This window comes from Acomys minous, assembly GCF_964271855.1.
Source record: "Acomys minous genome assembly, chromosome: 2".
NCBI lineage: Eukaryota > Metazoa > Chordata > Mammalia > Rodentia > Muridae > Acomys > Acomys minous.
The window spans coordinates 90,856,247-90,864,163 of record NC_140484.1 but is presented as its reverse complement, the minus strand read 5'-3'; positions in this window follow the sequence as shown (position 1 = coordinate 90,864,163).

Here is a 7,917-nt window from a genome sequence, read left to right as displayed (position 1 = left end):
AGGGAAATTGCGTTCTGTCTTTCAAATCTCAGATGTTCTCATTAGTCTCTTTCATAATTTCCTTTCCTTTGACTCTTTTATTCTTTCATAAACTGTGAGATGGGGATCAGCCATGTTGAATTGATCTTCAGTTTAAACAATCATTTTCTCTTTGATGTGTTTACGCTGATTTTTATTTTATTTTATTTTTTTAAGTTCCCATTTTTCTTTTCAGGGCCATTGATTTCAAGGGTTATGCATTTATATATTTAAGGTTCAAGATCTCTTTATTGTTTGAACCTCCCTCTTTTAAATAGCATGGATTATTCTTGTTTGAAGGACATCCTACCTTCTCTTCTCCTCATGAAAAAAATTCCAAGCTTATTAAAATTTAGACTCAACTTTAGACCCTCTGCCCTACTTGAATTGTTTTAGATTATTTTGGCGTCTTTTATTAAACATCTAGAAGTTTTTTAGCTGTTCGTTTTGTCCATTTTGGTAAAGGCAAGTGGGCCGATATGACTGGTCAGCAGGCGGGCCCCAGTGGGTAGCAGCGGGCAATGCCTTTTGCCATTAATTGATGAGCAACTTCCCTCTGTATAAAACCATCCAGTCCTTTTCATGGACAGAAGCACATCTCAGGCAAACAGCTTCCTGGAAGCCAAACAGGAAAGGGGCTGGGAACCAGTTCTTGCTATAAACTCAGATTTTGATTTTCAGTCCTTTGTTTCCTCAAAGGCTCCCATTCCCTGTGTGCCTGCTAGCTATGAAGCTCAAATTCATCTGTAGATCCGTCCAAAGAGATGCATGTCCATTGCCTGCCATGACTGCAGTGTCTACCTTTCTGGTTTTATAGGTTGTGGAAGTGCTAAGTGATTCTTTTTAAAAACTTTTTATTTATTATAATGTATTCACATTACCTCCCGATTGCTATCTTCTCATGCTTATCCTCCCTTTCTCACCCTCACCCTCCCTCTTCTGCTCTATTCCCCTCCCCTAGACCTCTGAGGGGGGGCTTTCTCCCCTAGAGTCTGGCCACAGACTATCAGATCTCATCACTATATCCTGCATCCCCTTCTTCTGTGTGCCAGAAAGGCTGCCCTGCCAAGGGACAGTGAACTAATCGTGGGCACCAGAGTGCATATCACAGGGTCAGAGACAGTTCCCCCTCCACCACCACGTGGAGAATTAGCTGCCCCTTGGCTAAATATGAACAGGGGGTCTAGGTTCTCCGCTTGTATTGTCCTTGGTTGGTGCATCAGTTTGTGCAGGCTCCTCTGTGTCCAGATACATCGGGCCACCGTGGTCTCAGCTTTCTGCTCAGAGTCCCACTGGGAATCCCAGCACCTGTTCTGATTCCATGATGGGTGGAGTCTCTCAGAGGACATCTATGTTGGCCTAATATCTACTTATAAGTGAGTACGTACAATGCATGTCTTTCCGAGTCTGGGTTACCTCAATCAGGATGATCTTTTCTAGTTCCATCCATTTGCCTACATATTTCAAGATTTCCCTATTTTTAACAGCTGAGTAGTATTGCATTGCATAATAGACATTAAAGTTGAATAGGGTGGTCTTTGCCTGTCTGCCAGCACTCAGAACAGACACGCACACATGCAAAACACCAGAGGGTTGCTGAACAGGTACAGAGGGCAAGTATCTGTTCATCTCTACACAGTCTGTAAACTCAGTGTGAGGAGCAGCTTGCGAAGGCTGGAACAGGCTGTTCACTCTGAAACTGGTCCTTAGTCACAGCCTTTTCTGCTATGGCTGCCCCCTTCTTTTCAATATATTTATAGAACTGAGAGCAGGGATGACCCCATGTGGGGTTCATATACTGTGCATCAGTGGAACCTTCTACAACAGTATCTATCACACCAGACCACGTCAGTGTGGTATGGCACTCAGTGGGAATGTCCAGAAAGTAGAGAAAACAAGTGTTAAATAGAATGATGGGAAGTTGTCCTTTGTGTTACTATGGGAACCAAGTCAAGGTACTATAGAGTCTACTTCAGATCAATGGAAAGTCTTAGCAGGTGCATTTGAGAAAGGAAAGATAGATCTATTCTGCTCAGATAATGATAAAAATCAAGTAAAACTTCAAAAATAGTAAGAAAAATGCCACTGCAAACAAGACTCAGTGCTTGTGTAGGAAACACATACAGATTCATGTGTTCTTACAACTGACCTCATTGGTGGGCCCCTCCAGGGATGTTCTCAACTCATTTCTCTCTTGTGATCTTTTTTTTTTTCTGTAGAGGCTAACATTGTTAGAACCAGACATTGCTCTAGACTTTACCTAAGGCTGAATTGGGCATATAAACAAATTCTGGGCAGAAGAATTTCTCAGAAATCTAGACTACACAGAAAGATGCATGGAACAGAAAATGGCGAGGAAAGTTGCTACTGTGCCCTTTCTTTGGAGGAAATGCTCATTAAACACCTGAGTATCCTTTGCCTTTCAAACTGCCTAGGTGGGAGTCGGGGCCACGTCATTAAGCAATCCTATCTAAGCCTATTCTATCTTTCAAATACACTTCATGAAAAAGACACAGGAGTAAGTGTAATTAGGAAAAAGGTGATCGAGTGTTAAGTCTCAGCATGTGTTGTTAAAAACTCAGAAATACGGTGCTAAGCATTGGAGATTGGCAGTACATCCTTGGTGGTGGTAAGAAGAGCTAAGAGATTCATCCTGGGTATTTTCGTTTGTTTGTTTTTTGTTCTTTGTTGGTTATTTTGAAGAGTAGTTTCCTATTTTATCCTGGAAATGCTCATGTCCCTAGAAAGCCCTATAGCCTCAGAGAGGCACAGATCAGATACTTGGTTACCTACACTTAGGGTTGATGTTCCTGAAGCAAGTTTGGTAGTAACCGAGCTTCAGTGCATCCTACCCTCCATTCTCTTTATATATAAAAACATGCTATCATGGAAAGGATAATTCATAGAAACATCTTGTTCTAACCTGAGGATGAGTCATGAATGTCTTGAGGGAACAGCAGGCTAAGAGGTGGAACTCGGAAGAGACCTGGTCAATATGTAAGTTATGAATCACTAACCATTAACTGAATGAATTGATCAACACATTCATGAGGGAAGAGCCCAAACAGCCTACTCAAGGTCCCCCTTGCCCCTCTCTCACACTCATAATAAGGACCACCTTTCAACATGCACGTTAGATGTAAAAGCCACTATTCAAACTATAGACCATGGAAACAGGTCCCTGGGCTTCATGCTTCATGATGACACTGGGCAACTTTTAAACCATTATTATAGTTTGTGGTGGATGTGACCATTTCCTCCCAGAAGCTGAACTTTGGGTCTTTCTCCCATCTTTCCAGTAGTTTCATGAGTGCACAGTAACACCTTTAAACTTGTAGCTTCCAGATAATGCCTCTAATACATTATCTTTCTCTGCCAGTCTTTCCTTGGCTCCTAAAATTAGAGTAATGATATGTAACACCATACTATTACAAAAATGAGGTGAGCTGGGCAGTGGTGTTGAACATCTTTAATACCAGCACTTGGGAGGTAGACGCAGGTGGATCTCTGAGTTTGAGGCCAGCCTGGTCCACAAATCAAGGGATACACAGGAAAATCCTGTCTCAGAAAAAGGAAGGTGATTGGTTTCTGTTGTAAAATACCATCATACCATCATCACTATACAAAAAAAAACTTAGAGAAGAAAATTTTAATTTTGCTTACAATTCTCTGGTCACATTCCATTACTGAGGGAAGTCAGGACAGGGACCTGGAGATGTGAACAAAAGCAGAGGCCATGAAGGAGTGCTGCTCACTGGCTTGCTCTCTATGACTTGCTCATTTTGATTTCTTACACAGCTCAGAGCCATCTGCCCAGTGGCTGCACTGTTTACAGTGGGCTGGTCCCTCACATATCAATCCTTAATTAAGAAACTGCCCTACTGACTGGGCTACAGCCAGATTTAATGGATGCTTCTTCTCAATTAAGGTACCCTCTTCTTAGATGACCCTGGCTTGTGTCCAGTTGACTAAAAGCCAACTGAAGCAATGGACAAGTCCAAGCATTGCCTGCCTATGACTTCTCTTAACCCAAGAAAATAAATGCCTGATGTTACATCATTGTGTATGGTTTTAGGACAAGTGCCAAGAGGTTTTAAGGCATTTCAAACCATGCTGGCTCACTAAGCAGCTATGATATTACTTGCATTTTCATCACTCAGTAGTATTCAGCTTTGTACTTCTACATTGAGAGTGTCGCCAATGGCTTCTAGGAAGGCAAACCACATTTCCTTGCATGCTGATTCTAATGCTGGTGTGGTTTTGAAGTGTTTTCTAAACCTCTCACTTATTATAGAAGTTACTGGATAAAAATATGAGATACAGTTAAAGGTAATCATTGGACATAAAATGATGTCAAAGTTTACCAGGTAACACCACTGGGGAGCCTTGCTTCTTTGCATGGAAGCTCAGAGTTAGCATAACTTGGGAATAACTTCATTTCTTTCTTGCCTATGTGATGACTCTGCAGAACTGGTCCCAGAACGGACAGTCAGGATACCTCACTAAAAACCGCTTCCAAACAAGGAGAAAGACAATTTTTAGCTGGATAAAATTTTACTGGATCAGATGATCAAGAGGGATGTGAAGAAATGGATGAAGAAAAGAGTGGGAGAATTAACAAAAATAGTGAAGGGTAAACAAAAACAAAGAGATGAAATAGAGTCCTCAGAAAAAAGCAGGGCATCACAGGGCAGCCCATGACTTGTGATAAGCTCTCACCTTACTTGTCATCTTTTTTTTTTTAAGTCTTTCCATTAACTTTATTGTTTACTCCCTTCACCTCAGTGACTCTGTAAAATGCAAGGTGACCTCAGTGTTTGAAGAAAGAACATTTTACTAGGGAAGAAGCTGTTCTTTGGGCACAGTGCTTCTGGCCAAGTTTTTTTTTTTCTTCAGCCTGAAATCCATCTGCAGCAATCGTAAACTAAAGTAGATGTCACTTTCTACCTGCTAGCTTCTGCTGTCCTAGCACCACTCTCTAGCATAGATTTGCAATAAGGGTCTGTTGGAGAGAAGGTGAAGTTTACCACTTATTCCTGGGACTGAAGCCACCATCCCCACTCACAGTCCCTTGCTGCTATGTCTACTTCCCTCCCAGCTGGCTTGCTGCATCCCATCTCTTGTTCACTGTGTAATGTTTGTCAGAACTCAGAATGGCAAACCACACCACACATCTGCTTGAGCAGCATTCACACATGATTACCACGGTGACGAACATCTCAGCCATGGAAGTCACTTCTAGAGAATAGCTGGTTAGTCTATTTTTGAGTAATTTTTAAAATAATATTTTTGTCATATATTAGCATACCATTATCCAAAGCAGCATTATTTGAAGTGTGTATCTGAAGCCCTACTGAAAGCCTCAGATAGGACAAAATCGATGAAGGATGAAGCAAGCACTCAGACCATAAAGGGATAAGAAGAATGCATTGTGAAAATATTGCAGTTCCTCCTTTATCCATTGCACTGCTTTCCACTCCAAACCTCATGTGCTCTCTGTCTCTCTGTATCTCTCTGTCTCTCTGTGTCTCTCTGTCTCTCTCTCTCCTCTCTGTTTCTGTCTCTCTGTCTCTCTCTCTTTCTCTTTTTCTTCTCTGTCTCTGTCTCTCTCTCTGTTTCTCTTTCTCTGTCTTTCTCTGTCTCTCTGTCTGTCTCTGTCTCTGTCTGTCTCTGTCTCTGTCTCTGTCTGTCTCTATCTGCCTGTCTGTCTGTCTGTCTCTGTCTGTCTCTATCTGCCTGTCTGTCTGTCTGTCTGTCTGTCTGTCTCTCTCTCTCTCTCTCTCTCCCTCTTTCTCATTCAGCCACTAAGACCATTTTAGTGATGTCTTTATATGCATGCATGTAGGACCCTCAGGGCAATCCTTCAAGAAACCTTACTCTCTCTCTCCCCTAGTAGCTCTCAATTTTTTAGAGCTCCTCAGCTGGAGTGGGAATCATGATTGCCTTCCCCATCCACATGTAGGTTTTGGGTGGCTCAATTTTGTGCTGGTCACCGCTGCTATGAGCTCATGTGTGCAATGGAAAACATCATTGGTCCATAGTTGTCTGGCATTCTCCTCCAACAAAACAATCATCCCGTTCACCATCTTCATCAGCTCAACTGTGCTGCTGTGCAAGGGTCAGTCACATCCTGCCTGTGGACTGTTGGCATTCCCTCCCAGAAGAGTGGAGAGGGCCACTGGACCCTCACCTGGGAGAGTGCTCGCTACTCATCCTAGACATTTGAACTGAACTTGGTACTGAATGCAGATAGCTTAGGAGGTCTCAGGGAGGCGCTAGTGTATATGGATTGGAGAAGGGTAACAGAAATGTGCTCCATCGATGATGAAATGGGAGAGGCATATTGGTAGGAGACTTTCCAGTATGGCTGCATTAGTGTCATCCATGTTATATACTTAAAACTCATAGATTCTGTAGCATGAACTTCGGTAGAGTGACACTTTGGTCTGACGTTGCGAGCTTATGAGTAGGCATCGGTGTTATGTACGTCTCCTCCAGGACTAAGATTTGAGAAACAGTTTCTTACATCTGACACTCAGTTTCTTTATATGTGATATACTGACACCCAGAAGTCTGAGGCAGGAAGATCACAAATTTGAGGCCACCCTGAGCTATATATCTCAAAAAAAAAAAAAACAAGCAACTGCACCTCCAGGTATATACGCCAAAGAAATAAACTAAAAATTGTGCACACACAATAAGTTCTCCTGGTATCTTTAACTCAGATACCTTTCTAATAGCCAAGAGGCTTTACGTGGGTGAGTTCTGTGGTACGTTTATATATCAGTAAGACTGTTCCATTCGCAAACACATTCAGGTCTTAATTTCACAAATGAGGAAATGAGTACAGCAGAGCTACCAGGGAGTGTTTCCAGTGAACGCTGCGGGGAGGGAGGATCTTGATTCACTGAAAGCTTAAACGAGGCTAAATTTAAGATGGAAGAAAGCAAGCCAGGCGTTATAGCTCACGTCTGTAATCGCAGCCCTCAGAAGGCAGAGGCAAGCGGATCTCTGTGAGTTCAAGGGCAGCCTGGTCTACAAAGTGAGCCTAAGACAGCTGAAGCTACACAGAGAAACTCTATCTCTAAAAACAAAACAAAACAAACAGATTAGGAAAGACAAAGCATGCAAAGCGGGAACTCTGTGCTGTGGAGGACAGAGAGAAAATGAAGGAAACAAGTCATGCTGCCTGTATCTACATCGACGCCTCAACAAGACGTGTATCCTGATACTCACCCTCTGCCTCACTCACCGTGGCTTGGTTGAGAAGCAAGACCTCCATTCCTTGATGAAATCTTCAGCCAGGGAAGGACGGAGTGGACCACAGCAGGATCGTGCTTGCCTCTCAGCGCTGTAACTCTTGAGTTTGCCTTTAAACAGTCTCAGGAGCCTTCTCAGTGTGTGAACTAATTACCAGTGGTGGCAGCACGGCAGCCCTTCACCCACAGCCTTACACATGTCCGTAAGAAGCAGGGCAGCCCCTCCCTGACTTCCCAGCTGGGGAATCGAGTACAGAATTGGAAGATCCTATACAGGACTCTGCCCAGCCTGGCACACTAACGAGCAGTTGATCACAATGTTCAGACGAGGGTACTGACGACTCACCCTTAGTTCCTGTGTATAACAGAACTTATAATGTGTGGCGCGGCGCTCCGAGGCGTGAACTGTGTAAGAATGAGGTATGGTGGCAGGAGGATCAGGCTACGCGTGGGAAACATGAGGTAAGCCTAGGGATCGCAGCCAACATACTCCGCAGGGGCGTGCAGCTGGCCCGTGCAATGCAGTTGTCACTCCACAGGAGTTATGTACAGCTTAAAGAATACGCTACAGGAGTTCTGGTGCATGCCTTTAATACCAGCACTCCGGAGGCGGAAGCAGGAGGATCTCCGCGAGTTCAAG